We start from the raw sequence: 21,760 nt of genomic DNA, 5'->3' as shown, positions 1-21,760 counted from the left end.
TTGCATGGTACCCATTCCACGGGTTTCAACTACCCAGGTTTAAGGTATTCTTCCTTCAGCTAAAACATGCATGTGGAACCTAGAGTATGATCAACCATGTGATCGGGAGACGTGTTCAAATATGTCTCAGTTTTCGTACCCTGGTACTCGGGTGCAACATTCCAGACGCTTTACTAACACCCTCCCGACTTGGAGAGTCAGTCCCTTTAACCTCCTGTTTGGCCCAGTTTGCAATTTCTGCGGAAGATGAACAGGAATAGCGAGAACCAATGAGAGACTAGCTGGAGGTGTCTGGACGGGCAAATTTAACTCTCATTTCCCACCAGGAAGAGTAATTAACCAAAGGCTCAGCGTGCCGTGCCGGAACCAGATTAGGGCCTGAAGCCATCCTGCGGTGTTGCGGCCAGCTCAAAAGAAAGCGAGTTAAAGAAAGGAGCTCAGGGGCACTGTAATTCACAAACCTGCAGAGTTATAAATGACAGCTATCGTCCAAAAATATACTGAAGTAAGGCTGCCAAGAGGACTTGAAAGCGGGGCAGAATTGCAGGAAACCGATTTCAGGAGGTAGACTGGAATTGCATTGAAAGCATAGGAAAAGAGGCAGAACGTCCACAATGATGCACTTGGCCAAAAAGGGCGTATGCGTTTTTTCCTGAATATATTCAGGAAAAAACGCATACGCCCTTTTTGGCCAACCAAGCAAGCTTGCAAAGGAAATCTGCACTACAATGAAGTCTCACTTCCCCCCGGTCAAAAGGGCCATCTGAAAAAAGTGTAAAATCCAGAAAGACAGGACAGGCCATGGAGAACTGGGAGCCTTGTTATGCTGATGGGCGGGATGTAAATTGCCAACAGACACTCGGGAGAAGTGTATGGTGTTTCCTGAAACATCTAAAAAACAAAGCAACAGAGCCTAGGGCACTTCCACTTATGGTCCTATAGCTTAGGGAAATTAAAATCAAAAAGACACAGCCACCCCAAAGTTTGGGACGCCTCTGTTTACAAGAACCTCGTTTACAGTACAAGTTCAACATCGCAGAAAGTGAAAAATGGATAAAGAAGTTGTGGTATTTACTTACAAAGCAATATCACTCAGCAATGAAATCTATGTCATCAGGCCCTTAGCAGCACAATGAGTGGATTCAGGTATGATGATTCTAACTGAAATAAGTCACACAGAAAAAGAACCATCATAAGATATCAGTAATACACGGAATGTAAACTTGGCTACACAGGAACTGAATTACAGAACAGAACAGGGTCTCAAATTTAGAAAACCAACTTATGCTTGCTTAAGGGGAAAGGTGAGTTGGGGTGCTGCATAAAACCAGAGATTGAAATGAGCACAGATAAAGTTCCTTAAGCCAAATATGGAATAGACAAGAGCTACTCCTTGCTCAACGAAATGGACTCAACACCGCATATTAAATGCCTAAGAATGTACCTGACTAGTAAGTATCTTAAAACCTATGGATTGCTATGTCTCCGAAAGAGAATCAAGCATGTGTACAGGGGCATAAACGCAGCAGTGATAGGATTGGAGAGGTTCGGTGAGCAAATGAAGACCCTTTGAAGTCATATTGCATGGTACCCATTCCACGGGTTTCAACTACCCAGGTTTAAGGTATTCTTCCTTCAGCTAAAACATGCATGTGGAACCTAGAGTATGATCAACCATGTGATCGGGAGACGTGTTCAAATATGTCTCAGTTTTCGTACCCTGGTACTCGGGTGCAACATTCCAGACGCTTTACTAACACCCTCCCGACTTGGAGAGTCAGTCCCTTTAACCTCCTGTTTGGCCCAGTTTGCAATTTCTGCGGAAGATGAACAGGAATAGCGAGAACCAATGAGAGACTAGCTGGAGGTGTCTGGACGGGCAAATTTAACTCTCATTTCCCACCAGGAAGAGGAATTAACCAAAGGCTCAGCGTGCCGTGCCGGAACCAGATTAGGGCCTGAAGCCATCCTGCGGTGTTGCGGCCAGCTCAAAAGAAAGCGAGTTGAAGAAAGGAGCTCAGGGGCACTGTAATTCACAAACCTGCAGAGTTATAAATGACAGCTATCGTCCAAAAATATACTGAAGTAAGGCTGCCAAGAGGACTTGAAAGCGGGGCAGAATTGCAGGAAACCGATTTCAGGAGGTAGACTGGAATTGCATTGAAAGCATAGGAAAAGAGGCAGAACGTCCACAATGATGCACTTGGCCAAAAAGGGCGTATGCGTTTTTTCCTGAATATATTCAGGAAAAAACGCATACGCCCTTTTTGGCCAACCAAGCAAGCTTGCAAAGGAAATCTGCACTACAATGAAGTCTCACTTCCCCCCGGTCAAAAGGGCCATCTGAAAAAAGTGTAAAATCCAGAAAGGCAGGACAGGCCATGGAGAACTGGGAGCCTTGTTATGCTGATGGGCGGGATGTAAATTGCCAACAGACACTCGGGAGAAGTGTATGGTGTTTCCTGAAACATCTAAAAAACAAAGCAACAGAGCCTAGGGCACTTCCACTTATGGTCCTATAGCTTAGGGAAATTAAAATCAAAAAGACACAGCCACCCCAAAGTTTGGGACGCCTCTGTTTACAAGAACCTCGTTTACAGTACAAGTTCAACATCGCAGAAAGTGAAAAATGGATAAAGAAGTTGTGGTATTTACTTACAAAGCAATATCACTCAGCAATGAAATCTATGTCATCAGGCCCTTAGCAGCACAATGAGTGGATTCAGGTATGATGATTCTAACTGAAATAAGTCACACAGAAAAAGAAACATCATAAGATATCAGTAATACACGGAATTTAGACTTGGCTACACAGGAACTGAATTACAGAACAGAACAGGGTCTCAAATTTAGAAAACCAACTTATGCTTGCTTAAGGGGAAAGGTGAGTTGGGGTGCTGCATAAAACCAGAGATTGAAATGAGCACAGATAAAGTTCCTTAAGCCAAATATGGAATAGACAAGAGCTACTCCTTGCTCAACGAAATGGACTCAACACCGCATATTAAATGCCTAAGAATGTACCTGACTAGTAAGTATCTTAAAACCTATGGATTGCTATGTCTCCGAAAGAGAATCAAGCATGTGTACAGGGGCATAAACGCAGCAGTGATAGGATTGGAGAGGTTCGGTGAGCAAATGAAGACCCTTTGAAGTCATATTGCATGGTACCCATTCCACGGGTTTCAACTACCCAGGTTTAAGGTATTCTTCCTTCAGCTAAAACATGCATGTGGAACCTAGAGTATGATCAACCATGTGATCGGGAGACGTGTTCAAATATGTCTCAGTTTTCGTACCCTGGTACTCGGGTGCAACATTCCAGACGCTTTACTAACACCCTCCCGACTTGGAGAGTCAGTCCCTTTAACCTCCTGTTTGGCCCAGTTTGCAATTTCTGCGGAAGATGAACAGGAATAGCGAGAACCAATGAGAGACTAGCTGGAGGTGTCTGGACGGGCAAATTTAACTCTCATTTCCCACCAGGAAGAGGAATTAACCAAAGGCTCAGCGTGCCGTGCCGGAACCAGATTAGGGCCTGAAGCCATCCTGCGGTGTTGCGGCCAGCTCAAAAGAAAGCGAGTTAAAGAAAGGAGCTCAGGGGCACTGTAATTCACAAACCTGCAGAGTTATAAATGACAGCTATCGTCCAAAAATATACTGAAGTAAGGCTGCCAAGAGGACTTGAAAGCGGGGCAGAATTGCAGGAAACCGATTTCAGGAGGTAGACTGGAATTGCATTGAAAGCATAGGAAAAGAGGCAGAACGTCCACAATGATGCACTTGGCCAAAAAGGGCGTATGCGTTTTTTCCTGAATATATTCAGGAAAAAACGCATACGCCCTTTTTGGCCAACCAAGCAAGCTTGCAAAGGAAATCTGCACTACAATGAAGTCTCACTTCCCCCCGGTCAAAAGGGCCATCTGAAAAAAGTGTAAAATCCAGAAAGACAGGACAGGCCATGGAGAACTGGGAGCCTTGTTATGCTGATGGGCGGGATGTAAATTGCCAACAGACACTCGGGAGAAGTGTATGGTGTTTCCTGAAACATCTAAAAAACAAAGCAACAGAGCCTAGGGCACTTCCACTTATGGTCCTATAGCTTAGGGAAATTAAAATCAAAAAGACACAGCCACCCCAAAGTTTGGGACGCCTCTGTTTACAAGAACCTCGTTTACAGTACAAGTTCAACATCGCAGAAAGTGAAAAATGGATAAAGAAGTTGTGGTATTTACTTACAAAGCAATATCACTCAGCAATGAAATCTATGTCATCAGGCCCTTAGCAGCACAATGAGTGGATTCAGGTATGATGATTCTAACTGAAATAAGTCACACAGAAAAAGAACCATCATAAGATATCAGTAATACACGGAATGTAAACTTGGCTACACAGGAACTGAATTACAGAACAGAACAGGGTCTCAAATTTAGAAAACCAACTTATGCTTGCTTAAGGGGAAAGGTGAGTTGGGGTGCTGCATAAAACCAGAGATTGAAATGAGCACAGATAAAGTTCCTTAAGCCAAATATGGAATAGACAAGAGCTACTCCTTGCTCAACGAAATGGACTCAACACCGCATATTAAATGCCTAAGAATGTACCTGACTAGTAAGTATCTTAAAACCTATGGATTGCTATGTCTCCGAAAGAGAATCAAGCATGTGTACAGGGGCATAAACGCAGCAGTGATAGGATTGGAGAGGTTCGGTGAGCAAATGAAGACCCTTTGAAGTCATATTGCATGGTACCCATTCCACGGGTTTCAACTACCCAGGTTTAAGGTATTCTTCCTTCAGCTAAAACATGCATGTGGAACCTAGAGTATGATCAACCATGTGATCGGGAGACGTGTTCAAATATGTCTCAGTTTTCGTACCCTGGTACTCGGGTGCAACATTCCAGACGCTTTACTAACACCCTCCCGACTTGGAGAGTCAGTCCCTTTAACCTCCTGTTTGGCCCAGTTTGCAATTTCTGCGGAAGATGAACAGGAATAGCGAGAACCAATGAGAGACTAGCTGGAGGTGTCTGGACGGGCAAATTTAACTCTCATTTCCCACCAGGAAGAGGAATTAACCAAAGGCTCAGCGTGCCGTGCCGGAACCAGATTAGGGCCTGAAGCCATCCTGCGGTGTTGCGGCCAGCTCAAAAGAAAGCGAGTTGAAGAAAGGAGCTCAGGGGCACTGTAATTCACAAACCTGCAGAGTTATAAATGACAGCTATCGTCCAAAAATATACTGAAGTAAGGCTGCCAAGAGGACTTGAAAGCGGGGCAGAATTGCAGGAAACCGATTTCAGGAGGTAGACTGGAATTGCATTGAAAGCATAGGAAAAGAGGCAGAACGTCCACAATGATGCACTTGGCCAAAAAGGGCGTATGCGTTTTTTCCTGAATATATTCAGGAAAAAACGCATACGCCCTTTTTGGCCAACCAAGCAAGCTTGCAAAGGAAATCTGCACTACAATGAAGTCTCACTTCCCCCCGGTCAAAAGGGCCATCTGAAAAAAGTGTAAAATCCAGAAAGGCAGGACAGGCCATGGAGAACTGGGAGCCTTGTTATGCTGATGGGCGGGATGTAAATTGCCAACAGACACTCGGGAGAAGTGTATGGTGTTTCCTGAAACATCTAAAAAACAAAGCAACAGAGCCTAGGGCACTTCCACTTATGGTCCTATAGCTTAGGGAAATTAAAATCAAAAAGACACAGCCACCCCAAAGTTTGGGACGCCTCTGTTTACAAGAACCTCGTTTACAGTACAAGTTCAACATCGCAGAAAGTGAAAAATGGATAAAGAAGTTGTGGTATTTACTTACAAAACAATATCACTCAGCAATGAAATCTATGTCATCAGGCCCTTAGCAGCACAATGAGTGGATTCAGGTATGATGATTCTAACTGAAATAAGTCACACAGAAAAAGAACCATCATAAGATATCAGTAATACACGGAATGTAAACTTGGCTACACAGGAACTGAATTACAGAACAGAACAGGGTCTCAAATTTAGAAAACCAACTTATGCTTGCTTAAGGGGAAAGGTGAGTTGGGGTGCTGCATAAAACCAGAGATTGAAATGAGCACAGATAAAGTTCCTTAAGCCAAATATGGAATAGACAAGAGCTACTCCTTGCTCAACGAAATGGACTCAACACCGCATATTAAATGCCTAAGAATGTACCTGACTAGTAAGTATCTTAAAACCTATGGATTGCTATGTCTCCGAAAGAGAATCAAGCATGTGTACAGGGGCATAAACGCAGCAGTGATAGGATTGGAGAGGTTCGGTGAGCAAATGAAGACCCTTTGAAGTCATATTGCATGGTACCCATTCCACGGGTTTCAACTACCCAGGTTTAAGGTATTCTTCCTTCAGCTAAAACATGCATGTGGAACCTAGAGTATGATCAACCATGTGATCGGGAGACGTGTTCAAATATGTCTCAGTTTTCGTACCCTGGTACTCGGGTGCAACATTCCAGACGCTTTACTAACACCCTCCCGACTTGGAGAGTCAGTCCCTTTAACCTCCTGTTTGGCCCAGTTTGCAATTTCTGCGGAAGATGAACAGGAATAGCGAGAACCAATGAGAGACTAGCTGGAGGTGTCTGGACGGGCAAATTTAACTCTCATTTCCCACCAGGAAGAGGAATTAACCAAAGGCTCAGCGTGCCGTGCCGGAACCAGATTAGGGCCTGAAGCCATCCTGCGGTGTTGCGGCCAGCTCAAAAGAAAGCGAGTTGAAGAAAGGAGCTCAGGGGCACTGTAATTCACAAACCTGCAGAGTTATAAATGACAGCTATCGTCCAAAAATATACTGAAGTAAGGCTGCCAAGAGGACTTGAAAGCGGGGCAGAATTGCAGGAAACCGATTTCAGGAGGTAGACTGGAATTGCATTGAAAGCATAGGAAAAGAGGCAGAACGTCCACAATGATGCACTTGGCCAAAAAGGGCGTATGCGTTTTTTCCTGAATATATTCAGGAAAAAACGCATACGCCCTTTTTGGCCAACCAAGCAAGCTTGCAAAGGAAATCTACACTACAATGAAGTCTCACTTCCCCCCGGTCAAAAGGGCCATCTGAAAAAAGTGTAAAATCCAGAAAGGCAGGACAGGCCATGGAGAACTGGGAGCCTTGTTATGCTGATGGGCGGGATGTAAATTGCCAACAGACACTCGGGAGAAGTGTATGGTGTTTCCTGAAACATCTAAAAAACAAAGCAACAGAGCCTAGGGCACTTCCACTTATGGTCCTATAGCTTAGGGAAATTAAAATCAAAAAGACACAGCCACCCCAAAGTTTGGGACGCCTCTGTTTACAAGAACCTCGTTTACAGTACAAGTTCAACATCGCAGAAAGTGAAAAATGGATAAAGAAGTTGTGGTATTTACTTACAAAGCAATATCACTCAGCAATGAAATCTATGTCATCAGGCCCTTAGCAGCACAATGAGTGGATTCAGGTATGATGATTCTAACTGAAATAAGTCACACAGAAAAAGAACCATCATAAGATATCAGTAATACACGGAATGTAAACTTGGCTACACAGGAACTGAATTACAGAACAGAACAGGGTCTCAAATTTAGAAAACCAACTTATGCTTGCTTAAGGGGAAAGGTGAGTTGGGGTGCTGCATAAAACCAGAGATTGAAATGAGCACAGATAAAGTTCCTTAAGCCAAATATGGAATAGACAAGAGCTACTCCTTGCTCAACGAAATGGACTCAACACCGCATATTAAATGCCTAAGAATGTACCTGACTAGTAAGTATCTTAAAACCTATGGATTGCTATGTCTCCGAAAGAGAATCAAGCATGTGTACAGGGGCATAAACGCAGCAGTGATAGGATTGGAGAGGTTCGGTGAGCAAATGAAGACCCTTTGAAGTCATATTGCATGGTACCCATTCCACGGGTTTCAACTACCCAGGTTTAAGGTATTCTTCCTTCAGCTAAAACATGCATGTGGAACCTAGAGTATGATCAACCATGTGATCGGGAGACGTGTTCAAATATGTCTCAGTTTTCGTACCCTGGTACTCGGGTGCAACATTCCAGACGCTTTACTAACACCCTCCCGACTTGGAGAGTCAGTCCCTTTAACCTCCTGTTTGGCCCAGTTTGCAATTTCTGCGGAAGATGAACAGGAATAGCGAGAACCAATGAGAGACTAGCTGGAGGTGTCTGGACGGGCAAATTTAACTCTCATTTCCCACCAGGAAGAGGAATTAACCAAAGGCTCAGCGTGCCGTGCCGGAACCAGATTAGGGCCTGAAGCCATCCTGCGGTGTTGCGGCCAGCTCAAAAGAAAGCGAGTTGAAGAAAGGAGCTCAGGGGCACTGTAATTCACAAACCTGCAGAGTTATAAATGACAGCTATCGTCCAAAAATATACTGAAGTAAGGCTGCCAAGAGGACTTGAAAGCGGGGCAGAATTGCAGGAAACCGATTTCAGGAGGTAGACTGGAATTGCATTGAAAGCATAGGAAAAGAGGCAGAACGTCCACAATGATGCACTTGGCCAAAAAGGGCGTATGCGTTTTTTCCTGAATATATTCAGGAAAAAACGCATACGCCCTTTTTGGCCAACCAAGCAAGCTTGCAAAGGAAATCTGCACTACAATGAAGTCTCACTTCCCCCCGGTCAAAAGGGCCATCTGAAAAAAGTGTAAAATCCAGAAAGGCAGGACAGGCCATGGAGAACTGGGAGCCTTGTTATGCTGATGGGCGGGATGTAAATTGCCAACAGACACTCGGGAGAAGTGTATGGTGTTTCCTGAAACATCTAAAAAACAAAGCAACAGAGCCTAGGGCACTTCCACTTATGGTCCTATAGCTTAGGGAAATTAAAATCAAAAAGACACAGCCACCCCAAAGTTTGGGACGCCTCTGTTTACAAGAACCTCGTTTACAGTACAAGTTCAACATCGCAGAAAGTGAAAAATGGATAAAGAAGTTGTGGTATTTACTTACAAAACAATATCACTCAGCAATGAAATCTATGTCATCAGGCCCTTAGCAGCACAATGAGTGGATTCAGGTATGATGATTCTAACTGAAATAAGTCACACAGAAAAAGAACCATCATAAGATATCAGTAATACACGGAATGTAAACTTGGCTACACAGGAACTGAATTACAGAACAGAACAGGGTCTCAAATTTAGAAAACCAACTTATGCTTGCTTAAGGGGAAAGGTGAGTTGGGGTGCTGCATAAAACCAGAGATTGAAATGAGCACAGATAAAGTTCCTTAAGCCAAATATAGAATAGACAAGAGCTACTCCTTGCTCAACGAAATGGACTCAACACCGCATATTAAATGCCTAAGAATGTACCTGACTAGTAAGTATCTTAAAACCTATGGATTGCTATGTCTCCGAAAGAGAATCAAGCATGTGTACAGGGGCATAAACGCAGCAGTGATAGGATTGGAGAGGTTCGGTGAGCAAATGAAGACCCTTTGAAGTCATATTGCATGGTACCCATTCCACGGGTTTCAACTACCCAGGTTTAAGGTATTCTTCCTTCAGCTAAAACATGCATGTGGAACCTAGAGTATGATCAACCATGTGATCGGGAGACGTGTTCAAATATGTCTCAGTTTTCGTACCCTGGTACTCGGGTGCAACATTCCAGACGCTTTACTAACACCCTCCCGACTTGGAGAGTCAGTCCCTTTAACCTCCTGTTTGGCCCAGTTTGCAATTTCTGCGGAAGATGAACAGGAATAGCGAGAACCAATGAGAGACTAGCTGGAGGTGTCTGGACGGGCAAATTTAACTCTCATTTCCCACCAGGAAGAGGAATTAACCAAAGGCTCAGCGTGCCGTGCCGGAACCAGATTAGGGCCTGAAGCCATCCTGCGGTGTTGCGGCCAGCTCAAAAGAAAGCGAGTTGAAGAAAGGAGCTCAGGGGCACTGTAATTCACAAACCTGCAGAGTTATAAATGACAGCTATCGTCCAAAAATATACTGAAGTAAGGCTGCCAAGAGGACTTGAAAGCGGGGCAGAATTGCAGGAAACCGATTTCAGGAGGTAGACTGGAATTGCATTGAAAGCATAGGAAAAGAGGCAGAACGTCCACAATGATGCACTTGGCCAAAAAGGGCGTATGCGTTTTTTCCTGAATATATTCAGGAAAAAACGCATACGCCCTTTTTGGCCAACCAAGCAAGCTTGCAAAGGAAATCTGCACTACAATGAAGTCTCACTTCCCCCCGGTCAAAAGGGCCATCTGAAAAAAGTGTAAAATCCAGAAAGGCAGGACAGGCCATGGAGAACTGGGAGCTTTGTTATGCTGATGGGCGGGATGTAAATTGCCAACAGACACTCGGGAGAAGTGTATGGTGTTTCCTGAAACATCTAAAAAACAAAGCAACAGAGCCTAGGGCACTTCCACTTATGGTCCTATAGCTTAGGGAAATTAAAATAAAAAAGACACAGCCACCCCAAAGTTTGGGACGCCTCTGTTTACAAGAACCTCGTTTACAGTACAAGTTCAACATCGCAGAAAGTGAAAAATGGATAAAGAAGTTGTGGTATTTACTTACAAAGCAATATCACTCAGCAATGAAATCTATGTCATCAGGCCCTTAGCAGCACAATGAGTGGATTCAGGTATGATGATTCTAACTGAAATAAGTCACACAGAAAAAGAAACATCATAAGATATCAGTAATACACGGAATGTAAACTTGGCTACACAGGAACTGAATTACAGAACAGAACAGGGTCTCAAATTTAGAAAACCAACTTATGCTTGCTTAAGGGTAAAGGTGAGTTGGGGTGCTGCATAAAACCAGAGATTGAAATGAACACAGATAAAGTTCCTTAAGCCAAATATGGAATAGACAAGAGCTACTCCTTGCTCAACGAAATGGACTCAACACCGCATATTAAATGCCTAAGAATGTACCTGACTAGTAAGTATCTTAAAACCTATGGATTGCTATGTCTCCGAAAGAGAATCAAGCATGTGTACAGGGGCATAAACGCAGCAGTGATAGGATTGGAGAGGTTCGGTGAGCAAATGAAGACCCTTTGAAGTCATATTGCATGGTACCCATTCCACGGGTTTCAACTACCCAGGTTTAAGGTATTCTTCCTTCAGCTAAAACATGCATGTGGAACCTAGAGTATGATCAACCATGTGATCGGGAGACGTGTTCAAATATGTCTCAGTTTTCGTACCCTGGTACTCGGGTGCAACATTCCAGACGCTTTACTAACACCCTCCCGACTTGGAGAGTCAGTCCCTTTAACCTCCTGTTTGGCCCAGTTTGCAATTTCTGCGGAAGATGAACAGGAATAGCGAGAACCAATGAGAGACTAGCTGGAGGTGTCTGGACGGGCAAATTTAACTCTCATTTCCCACCAGGAAGAGGAATTAACCAAAGGCTCAGCGTGCCGTGCCGGAACCAGATTAGGGCCTGAAGCCATCCTGCGGTGTTGCGGCCAGCTCAAAAGAAAGCGAGTTGAAGAAAGGAGCTCAGGGGCACTGTAATTCACAAACCTGCAGAGTTATAAATGACAGCTATCGTCCAAAAATATACTGAAGTAAGGCTGCCAAGAGGACTTGAAAGCGGGGCAGAATTGCAGGAAACCGATTTCAGGAGGTAGACTGGAATTGCATTGAAAGCATAGGAAAAGAGGCAGAACGTCCACAATGATGCACTTGGCCAAAAAGGGCGTATGCGTTTTTTCCTGAATATATTCAGGAAAAAACGCATACGCCCTTTTTGGCCAACCAAGCAAGCTTGCAAAGGAAATCTGCACTACAATGAAGTCTCACTTCCCCCCGGTCAAAAGGGCCATCTGAAAAAAGTGTAAAATCCAGAAAGGCAGGACAGGCCATGGAGAACTGGGAGCCTTGTTATGCTGATGGGCGGGATGTAAATTGCCAACAGACACTCGGGAGAAGTGTATGGTGTTTCCTGAAACATCTAAAAAACAAAGCAACAGAGCCTAGGGCACTTCCACTTATGGTCCTATAGCTTAGGGAAATTAAAATCAAAAAGACACAGCCACCCCAAAGTTTGGGACGCCTCTGTTTACAAGAACCTCGTTTACAGTACAAGTTCAACATCGCAGAAAGTGAAAAATGGATAAAGAAGTTGTGGTATTTACTTACAAAGCAATATCACTCAGCAATGAAATCTATGTCATCAGGCCCTTAGCAGCACAATGAGTGGATTCAGGTATGATGATTCTAACTGAAATAAGTCACACAGAAAAAGAAACATCATAAGATATCAGTAATACACGGAATTTAAACTTGGCTACACAGGAACTGAATTACAGAACAGAACAGGGTCTCAAATTTAGAAAACCAACTTATGCTTGCTTAAGGGGAAAGGTGAGTTGGGGTGCTGCATAAAACCAGAGATTGAAATGAGCACAGATAAAGTTCCTTAAGCCAAATATGGAATAGACAAGAGCTACTCCTTGCTCAACGAAATGGACTCAACACCGCATATTAAATGCCTAAGAATGTACCTGACTAGTAAGTATCTTAAAACCTATGGATTGCTATGTCTCCGAAAGAGAATCAAGCATGTGTACAGGGGCATAAACGCAGCAGTGATAGGATTGGAGAGGTTCGGTGAGCAAATGAAGACCCTTTGAAGTCATATTGCATGGTACCCATTCCACGGGTTTCAACTACCCAGGTTTAAGGTATTCTTCCTTCAGCTAAAACATGCATGTGGAACCTAGAGTATGATCAACCATGTGATCGGGAGACGTGTTCAAATATGTCTCAGTTTTCGTACCCTGGTACTCGGGTGCAACATTCCAGATGCTTTACTAACACCCTCCCGACTTGGAGAGTCAGTCCCTTTAACCTCCTGTTTGGCCCAGTTTGCAATTTCTGCGGAAGATGAACAGGAATAGCGAGAACCAATGAGAGACTAGCTGGAGGTGTCTGGACGGGCAAATTTAACTCTCATTTCCCACCAGGAAGAGGAATTAACCAAAGGCTCAGCGTGCCGTGCCGGAACCAGATTAGGGCCTGAAGCCATCCTGCGGTGTTGCGGCCAGCTCAAAAGAAAGCGAGTTGAAGAAAGGAGCTCAGGGGCACTGTAATTCACAAACCTGCAGAGTTATAAATGACAGCTATCGTCCAAAAATATACTGAAGTAAGGCTGCCAAGAGGACTTGAAAGCAGGGCAGAATTGCAGGAAACCGATTTCAGGAGGTAGACTGGAATTGCATTGAAAGCATAGGAAAAGAGGCAGAACGTCCACAATGATGCACTTGGCCAAAAAGGGCGTATGCGTTTTTTCCTGAATATATTCAGGAAAAAACGCATACGCCCTTTTTGGCCAACCAAGCAAGCTTGCAAAGGAAATCTACACTACAATGAAGTCTCACTTCCCCCCGGTCAAAAGGGCCATCTGAAAAAAGTGTAAAATCCAGAAAGGCAGGACAGGCCATGGAGAACTGGGAGCCTTGTTATGCTGATGGGCGGGATGTAAATTGCCAACAGACACTCGGGAGAAGTGTATGGTGTTTCCTGAAACATCTAAAAAACAAAGCAACAGAGCCTAGGGCACTTCCACTTATGGTCCTATAGCTTAGGGAAATTAAAATCAAAAAGACACAGCCACCCCAAAGTTTGGGACGCCTCTGTTTACAAGAACCTCGTTTACAGTACAAGTTCAACATCGCAGAAAGTGAAAAATGGATAAAGAATTTGTGGTATTTACTTACAAAGCAATATCACTCAGCAATGAAATCTATGTCATCAGGCCCTTAGCAGCACAATGAGTGGATTCAGGTATGATGATTCTAACTGAAATAAGTCACACAGAAAAAGAAACATCATAAGATATCAGTAATACACGGAATGTAAACTTGGCTACACAGGAACTGAATTACAGAACAGAACAGGGTCTCAAATTTAGAAAACCAACTTATGCTTGCTTAAGGGGAAAGGTGAGTTGGGGTGCTGCATAAAACCAGAGATTGAAATGAGCACAGATAAAGTTCCTTAAGCCAAATATGGAATAGACAAGAGCTACCTCTTGCTCAACGAAATGGACTCAACACCGCATATTAAATGCCTAAGAATGTACCTGACTAGTAAGTATCTTAAAACCTATGGATTGCTATGTCTCCGAAAGAGAATCAAGCATGTGTACAGGGGCATAAACGCAGCAGTGATAGGATTGGAGAGGTTCGGTGAGCAAATGAAGACCCTTTGAAGTCATATTGCATGGTACCCATTCCACGGGTTTCAACTACCCAGGTTTAAGGTATTCTTCCTTCAGCTAAAACATGCATGTGGAACCTAGAGTATGATCAACCATGTGATCGGGAGACGTGTTCAAATATGTCTCAGTTTTCGTACCCTGGTACTCGGGTGCAACATTCCAGATGCTTTACTAACACCCTCCCGACTTGGAGAGTCAGTCCCTTTAACCTCCTGTTTGGCCCAGTTTGCAATTTCTGCGGAAGATGAACAGGAATAGCGAGAACCAATGAGAGACTAGCTGGAGGTGTCTGGACGGGCAAATTTAACTCTCATTTCCCACCAGGAAGAGGAATTAACCAAAGGCTCAGCGTGCCGTGCCGGAACCAGATTAGGGCCTGAAGCCATCCTGCGGTGTTGCGGCCAGCTCAAAAGAAAGCGAGTTGAAGAAAGGAGCTCAGGGGCACTGTAATTCACAAACCTGCAGAGTTATAAATGACAGCTATCGTCCAAAAATATACTGAAGTAAGGCTGCCAAGAGGACTTGAAAGCAGGGCAGAATTGCAGGAAACCGATTTCAGGAGGTAGACTGGAATTGCATTGAAAGCATAGGAAAAGAGGCAGAACGTCCACAATGATGCACTTGGCCAAAAAGGGCGTATGCGTTTTTTCCTGAATATATTCAGGAAAAAACGCATACGCCCTTTTTGGCCAACCAAGCAAGCTTGCAAAGGAAATCTACACTACAATGAAGTCTCACTTCCCCCCGGTCAAAAGGGCCATCTGAAAAAAGTGTAAAATCCAGAAAGGCAGGACAGGCCATGGAGAACTGGGAGCCTTGTTATGCTGATGGGCGGGATGTAAATTGCCAACAGACACTCGGGAGAAGTGTATGGTGTTTCCTGAAACATCTAAAAAACAAAGCAACAGAGCCTAGGGCACTTCCACTTATGGTCCTATAGCTTAGGGAAATTAAAATCAAAAAGACACAGCCACCCCAAAGTTTGGGACGCCTCTGTTTACAAGAACCTCGTTTACAGTACAAGTTCAACATCGCAGAAAGTGAAAAATGGATAAAGAAGTTGTGGTATTTACTTACAAAGCAATATCACTCAGCAATGAAATCTATGTCATCAGGCCCTTAGCAGCACAATGAGTGGATTCAGGTATGATGATTCTAACTGAAATAAGTCACACAGAAAAAGAAACATCATAAGATATCAGTAATACACGGAATGTAAACTTGGCTACACAGGAACTGAATTACAGAACAGAACAGGGTCTCAAATTTAGAAAACCAACTTATGCTTGCTTAAGGGTAAAGGTGAGTTGGGGTGCTGCATAAAACCAGAGATTGAAATGAACACAGATAAAGTTCCTTAAGCCAAATATGGAATAGACAAGAGCTACTCCTTGCTCAACGAAATGGACTCAACACCGCATATTAAATGCCTAAGAATGTACCTGACTAGTAAGTATCTTAAAACCTATGGATTGCTATGTCTCCGAAAGAGAATCAAGCATGTGTACAGGGGCATAAACGCAGCAGTGATAGGATTGGAGAGGTTCGGTGAGCAAATGAAGACCCTTTGAAGTCATATTGCATGGTACCCATTCCACGGGTTTCAACTACCCAGGTTTAAGGTATTCTTCCTTCAGCTAAAACATGCATGTGGAACCTAGAGTATGATCAACCATGTGATCGGGAGACGTGTTCAAATATGTCTCAGTTTTCGTACCCTGGTACTCGGGTGCAACATTCCAGACGCTTTACTAACACCCTCCCGACTTGGAGAGTCAGTCCCTTTAACCTCCTGTTTGGCCCAGTTTGCAATTTCTGCGGAAGATGAACAGGAATAGCGAGAACCAATGAGAGACTAACTGGAGGTGTCTGGACGGGCAAATTTAACTCTCATTTCCCACCAGGAAGAGGAATTAACCAAAGGCTCAGCGTGCCGTGCCGGAACCAGATTAGGGCCTGAAGCCATCCTGCGGTGTTGCGGCCAGCTCAAAAGAAAGCGAGTTGAAGAAAGGAGCTCAGGGGCACTGTAATTCACAAACCTGCAGAGTTATAAATGACAGCTATCGTCCAAAAATATACTGAAGTAAGGCTGCCAAGAGGACTTGAAAGCGGGGCAGAATTGCAGGAAACCGATTTCAGGAGGTAGACTGGAATTGCATTGAAAGCATAGGAAAAGAGGCAGAACGTCCACAATGATGCACTTGGCCAAAAAGGGCGTATGCGTTTTTTCCTGAATATATTCAGGAAAAAACGCATACGCCCTTTTTGGCCAACCAAGCAAGCTTGCAAAGGAAATCTGCACTACAATGAAGTCTCACTTCCCCCCGGTCAAAAGGGCCATCTGAAAAAAGTGTAAAATCCAGAAAGGCAGGACAGGCCATGGAGAACTGGGAGCCTTGTTATGCTGATGGGCGGGATGTAAATTGCCAACAGACACTCGGGAGAAGTGTATGGTGTTTCCTGAAACATCTAAAAAACAAAGCAACAGAGCCTAGGGCACTTCCACTTATGGTCCTATAGCTTAGGGAAATTAAAATCAAAAAGACACAGCCACCCCAAAGTTTGGGACGCCTCTGTTTACAAGAACCTCGTTTACAGTACAAGTTCAACATCGCAGAAAGTGAAAAATGGATAAAGAAGTTGTGGTATTTACTTACAAAGCAATATCACTCAGCAATGAAATCTATGTCATCAGGCCCTTAGCAGCACAATGAGTGGATTCAGGTATGATGATTCTAACTGAAATAAGTCACACAGAAAAAGAAACATCATAAGATATCAGTAATACACGGAATGTAAACTTGGCTACACAGGAACTGAATTACAGAACAGAACAGGGTCTCAAATTTAGAAAACCAACTTATGCTTGCTTAAGGGGAAAGGTGAGTTGGGGTGCTGCATAAAACCAGAGATTGAAATGAGCACAGATAAAGTTCCTTAAGCCAAATATGGAATAGACAAGAGCTACTCCTTGCTCAACGAAATGGACTCAACACCGCATATAAAACGGCTAAGAATGTACCTGACTAGTAAGTATCTTAAAACCTATGGATTGCTATGTCTCTGAAAGAGAATCAAGCATGTGTACAGGGGCATAAACGCAGCAGTGATAGGATTGGAGAGGTTCGGTGAGCAAATGAAGACCCTTTGAAGTCATATTGCATGGTACCCATTCCACGGGTTTCAACTACCCAGGTTTAAGGTATTCTTCCTTCAGCTAAAACATGCATGTGGAACCTAGAGTATGATCAACCATGTGATCGGGAGACGTGTTCAAATATGTCTCAGTTTTCGTACCCTGGTACTCGGGTGCAATATTCCAGACGCTTTACTAACACCCTCCCGACTTGGAGAGTCAGTCCCTTTAACCTCCTGTTTGGCCCAGTTTGCAATTTCTGCGGAAGATGAACAGGAATAGCGAGAACCAATGAGAGACTAGCTGGAGGTGTCTGGACGGGCAAATTTAACTCTCATTTCCCACCAGGAAGAGGAATTAACCAAAGGCTCAGCGTGCCGTGCCGGAACCAGATTAGGGCCTGAAGCCATCCTGCGGTGTTGCGGCCAGCTCAAAAGAAAGCGAGTTGAAGAAAGGAGCTCAGGGGCACTGTAATTCACAAACCTGCAGAGTTATAAATGACAGCTATCGTCCAAAAATATACTGAAGTAAGGCTGCCAAGAGGACTTGAAAGCGGGGCAGAATTGCAGGAAACCGATTTCAGGAGGTAGACTGGAATTGCATTGAAAGCATAGGAAAAGAGGCAGAACGTCCACAATGATGCACTTGGCCAAAAAGGGCGTATGCGTTTTTTCCTGAATATATTCAGGAAAAAACGCATACGCCCTTTTTGGCCAACCAAGCAAGCTTGCAAAGGAAATCTGCACTACAATGAAGTCTCACTTCCCCCCGGTCAAAAGGGCCATCTGAAAAAAGTGTAAAATCCAGAAAGACAGGACAGGCCATGGAGAACTGGGAGCCTTGTTATGCTGATGGGCGGGATGTAAATTGCCAACAGACACTCGGGAGAAGTGTATGGTGTTTCCTGAAACATCTAAAAAACAAAGCAACAGAGCCTAGGGCACTTCCACTTATGGTCCTATAGCTTAGGGAAATTAAAATCAAAAAGACACAGCCACCCCAAAGTTTGGGACGCCTCTGTTTACAAGAACCTCGTGTACAGTACAAGTTCAACATCACAGAAAGTGAAAAATGTTTAAAGAAGTTGTGGTATTTACTTACAAAGCAATATCACTCAGCAATGAAATCTATGTCATCAGGCCCTTAGCAGCACAATGAGTGGATTCAGGTATGATGATTCTAACTGAAATAAGTCACACAGAAAAAGAAACATCATAAGATATCAGTAATACACGGAATGTAAACTTGGCTACACAGGAACTGAATTACAGAACAGAACAGGGTCTCAAATTTAGAAAACCAACTTATGCTTGCTTAAGGGGAAAGGTGAGTTGGGGTGCTGCATAAAACCAGAGATTGAAATGAACACAGATAAAGTTCCTTAAGCCAAATATGGAATAGACAAGAGCTACTCCTTGCTCAACGAAATGGACTCAACACCGCATATTAAATGCCTAAGAATGTACCTGACTAGTAAGTATCTTAAAACCTATGGATTGCTATGTCTCCGAAAGAGAATCAAGCATGTGTACAGGGGCATAAACGCAGCAGTGATAGGATTGGAGAGGTTCGGTGAGCAAATGAAGACCCTTTGAAGTCATATTGCATGGTACCCATTCCACGGGTTTCAACTACCCAGGTTTAAGGTATTCTTCCTTCAGCTAAAACATGCATGTGGAACCTAGAGTATGATCAACCATGTGATCGGGAGACGTGTTCAAATATGTCTCAGTTTTCGTACCCTGGTACTCGGGTGCAACATTCCAGACGCTTTACTAACACCCTCCCGACTTGGAGAGTCAGTCCCTTTAACCTCCTGTTTGGCCCAGTTTGCAATTTCTGCGGAAGATGAACAGGAATAGCGAGAACCAATGAGAGACTAGCTGGAGGTGTCTGGACGGGCAAATTTAACTCTCATTTCCCACCAGGAAGAGGAATTAACCAAAGGCTCAGCGTGCCGTGCCGGAACCAGATTAGGGCCTGAAGCCATCCTGCGGTGTTGCGGCCAGCTCAAAAGAAAGCGAGTTGAAGAAAGGAGCTCAGGGGCACTGTAATTCACAAACCTGCAGAGTTATAAATGACAGCTATCGTCCAAAAATATACTGAAGTAAGGCTGCCAAGAGGACTTGAAAGCGGGGCAGAATTGCAGGAAACCGATTTCAGGAGGTAGACTGGAATTGCATTGAAAGCATAGGAAAAGAGGCAGAACGTCCACAATGATGCACTTGGCCAAAAAGGGCGTATGCGTTTTTTCCTGAATATATTCAGGAAAAAACGCATACGCCCTTTTTGGCCAACCAAGCAAGCTTGCAAAGGAAATCTGCACTACAATGAAGTCTCACTTCCCCCCGGTCAAAAGGGCCATCTGAAAAAAGTGTAAAATCCAGAAAGGCAGGACAGGCCATGGAGAACTGGGAGCCTTGTTATGCTGATGGGCGGGATGTAAATTGCCAACAGACACTCGGGAGAAGTGTATGGTGTTTCCTGAAACATCTAAAAAACAAAGCAACAGAGCCTAGGGCACTTCCACTTATGGTCCTATAGCTTAGGGAAATTAAAATCAAAAAGACACAGCCACCCCAAACATTGGGACGCCTCTGTTTACAAGAACCTCGTTTACAGTACAAGTTCAACATCGCAGAAAGTGAAAAATGGATAAAGAAGTTGTGGTATTTACTTACAAAGCAATATCACTCAGCAATGAAATCTATGTCATCAGGCCCTTAGCAGCACAATGAGTGGATTCAGGTATGATGATTCTAACTGAAATAAGTCACACAGAAAAAGAAACATCATAAGATATCAGTAATACACGGAATGTAAACTTGGCTACACAGGAACTGAATTACAGAACAGAACAGGGTCTCAAATTTAGAAAACCAACTTATGCTTGCTTAAGGGTAAAGGTGAGTTGGGGTGCTGCATAAAACCAGAGATTGAAATGAGCACAGATAAAGTTCCTTAAGCCAAATATGGAATAGACAAGAGCTACCTCTTGCTCAACGAAATGGACTCAACACCGCATATTAAACGCCTAAGAATGTACCTGACTAGTAAGTATCTTAAAACCTATGGATTGCTATGTCTCCGAAAGAGAATCAAGCATGTGTACAGGGGCATAAACGCAGCAGTGATAGGATTGGAGAGGTTCGGTGAGCAAATGAAGACCCTTTGAAGTCATATTGCATGGTACCCATTCCACGGGTTTCAACTACCCAGGTTTAAGGTATTCTTCCTTCAGCTAAAACATGCATGTGCAACCTAGAGTATGATCAACCATGTGATCGGGAGACGTGTTCAAATATGTCTCAGTTTTCGTACCCTGGTACTCGGGTACAACATTCCAGACGCTTTACTAACACCCTCCCGACTTGGAGAGTCAGTCCCTTTAACCTCCTGTTTGGCCCAGTTTGCAATTTCTGCGGAAGATGAACAGGAATAGCGAGAACCAATGAGAGACTAGCTGGAGGTGTCTGGACGGGCAAATTTAACTCTCATTTCCCACCAGGAAGAGGAATTAACCAAAGGCTCAGCGTGCCGTGCCGGAACCAGATTAGGGCCTGAAGCCATCCTGCGGTGTTGCGGCCAGGTCACAAGAAAGCGAGTTGAAGAAAGGAGCTCAGGGGCACTGTAATTCACAAACCTGCAGAGTTATAAATGACAGCTATCGTCCAAAAATATACTGAAGTAAGGCTGCCAAGAGGACTTGAAAGCGGGGCAGAATTGCAGGAAACCGATTTCAGGAGGTAGACTGGAATTGCATTGAAAGCATAGGAAAAGAGGCAGAACGTCCACAATGATGCACTTGGCCAAAAAGGGCGTATGCGTTTTTTCCTGAATATATTCAGGAAAAAACGCATACACCCTTTTTGGCCAACCAAGCAAGCTTGCAAAGGAAATCTGCACTACAATGAAGTCTCACTTCCCCCCGGTCAAAAGGGCCATCTGAAAAAAGTGTAAAATCCAGAAAGGCAGGACAGGCCATGGAGAACTGGGAGCCTTGTTATGCTGATGGGCGGGATGTAAATTGCCAACAGACACTCGGGAGAAGTGTATGGTGTTTCCTGAAACATCTAAAAAACAAAGCAACAGAGCCTAGGGCACTTCCACTTATGGTCCTATAGCTTAGGGAAATTAAAATCAAAAAGACACAGCCACCCCAAACATTGGGACGCCTCTGTTTACAAGAACCTCGTTTACAGTACAAGTTCAACATCGCAGAAATTGAAAAATGGATAAAGAATTTGTGGTATTTACTTACAAAGCAATATCACTCAGCAATGAAATCTATGTCATCAGGCCCTTAGCAGCACAATGAGTGGATTCAGGTATGATGATTCTAACTGAAATAAGTCACACAGAAAAAGAAACATCATAAGATATCAGTAATACACGGAATGTA

The sequence above is a fragment of the Pseudorca crassidens genome, chromosome 8, assembly GCF_039906515.1.
Source record: "Pseudorca crassidens isolate mPseCra1 chromosome 8, mPseCra1.hap1, whole genome shotgun sequence".
Lineage (NCBI taxonomy): Eukaryota > Metazoa > Chordata > Mammalia > Artiodactyla > Delphinidae > Pseudorca > Pseudorca crassidens.
This window is presented reverse-complemented; position numbering follows the sequence as displayed.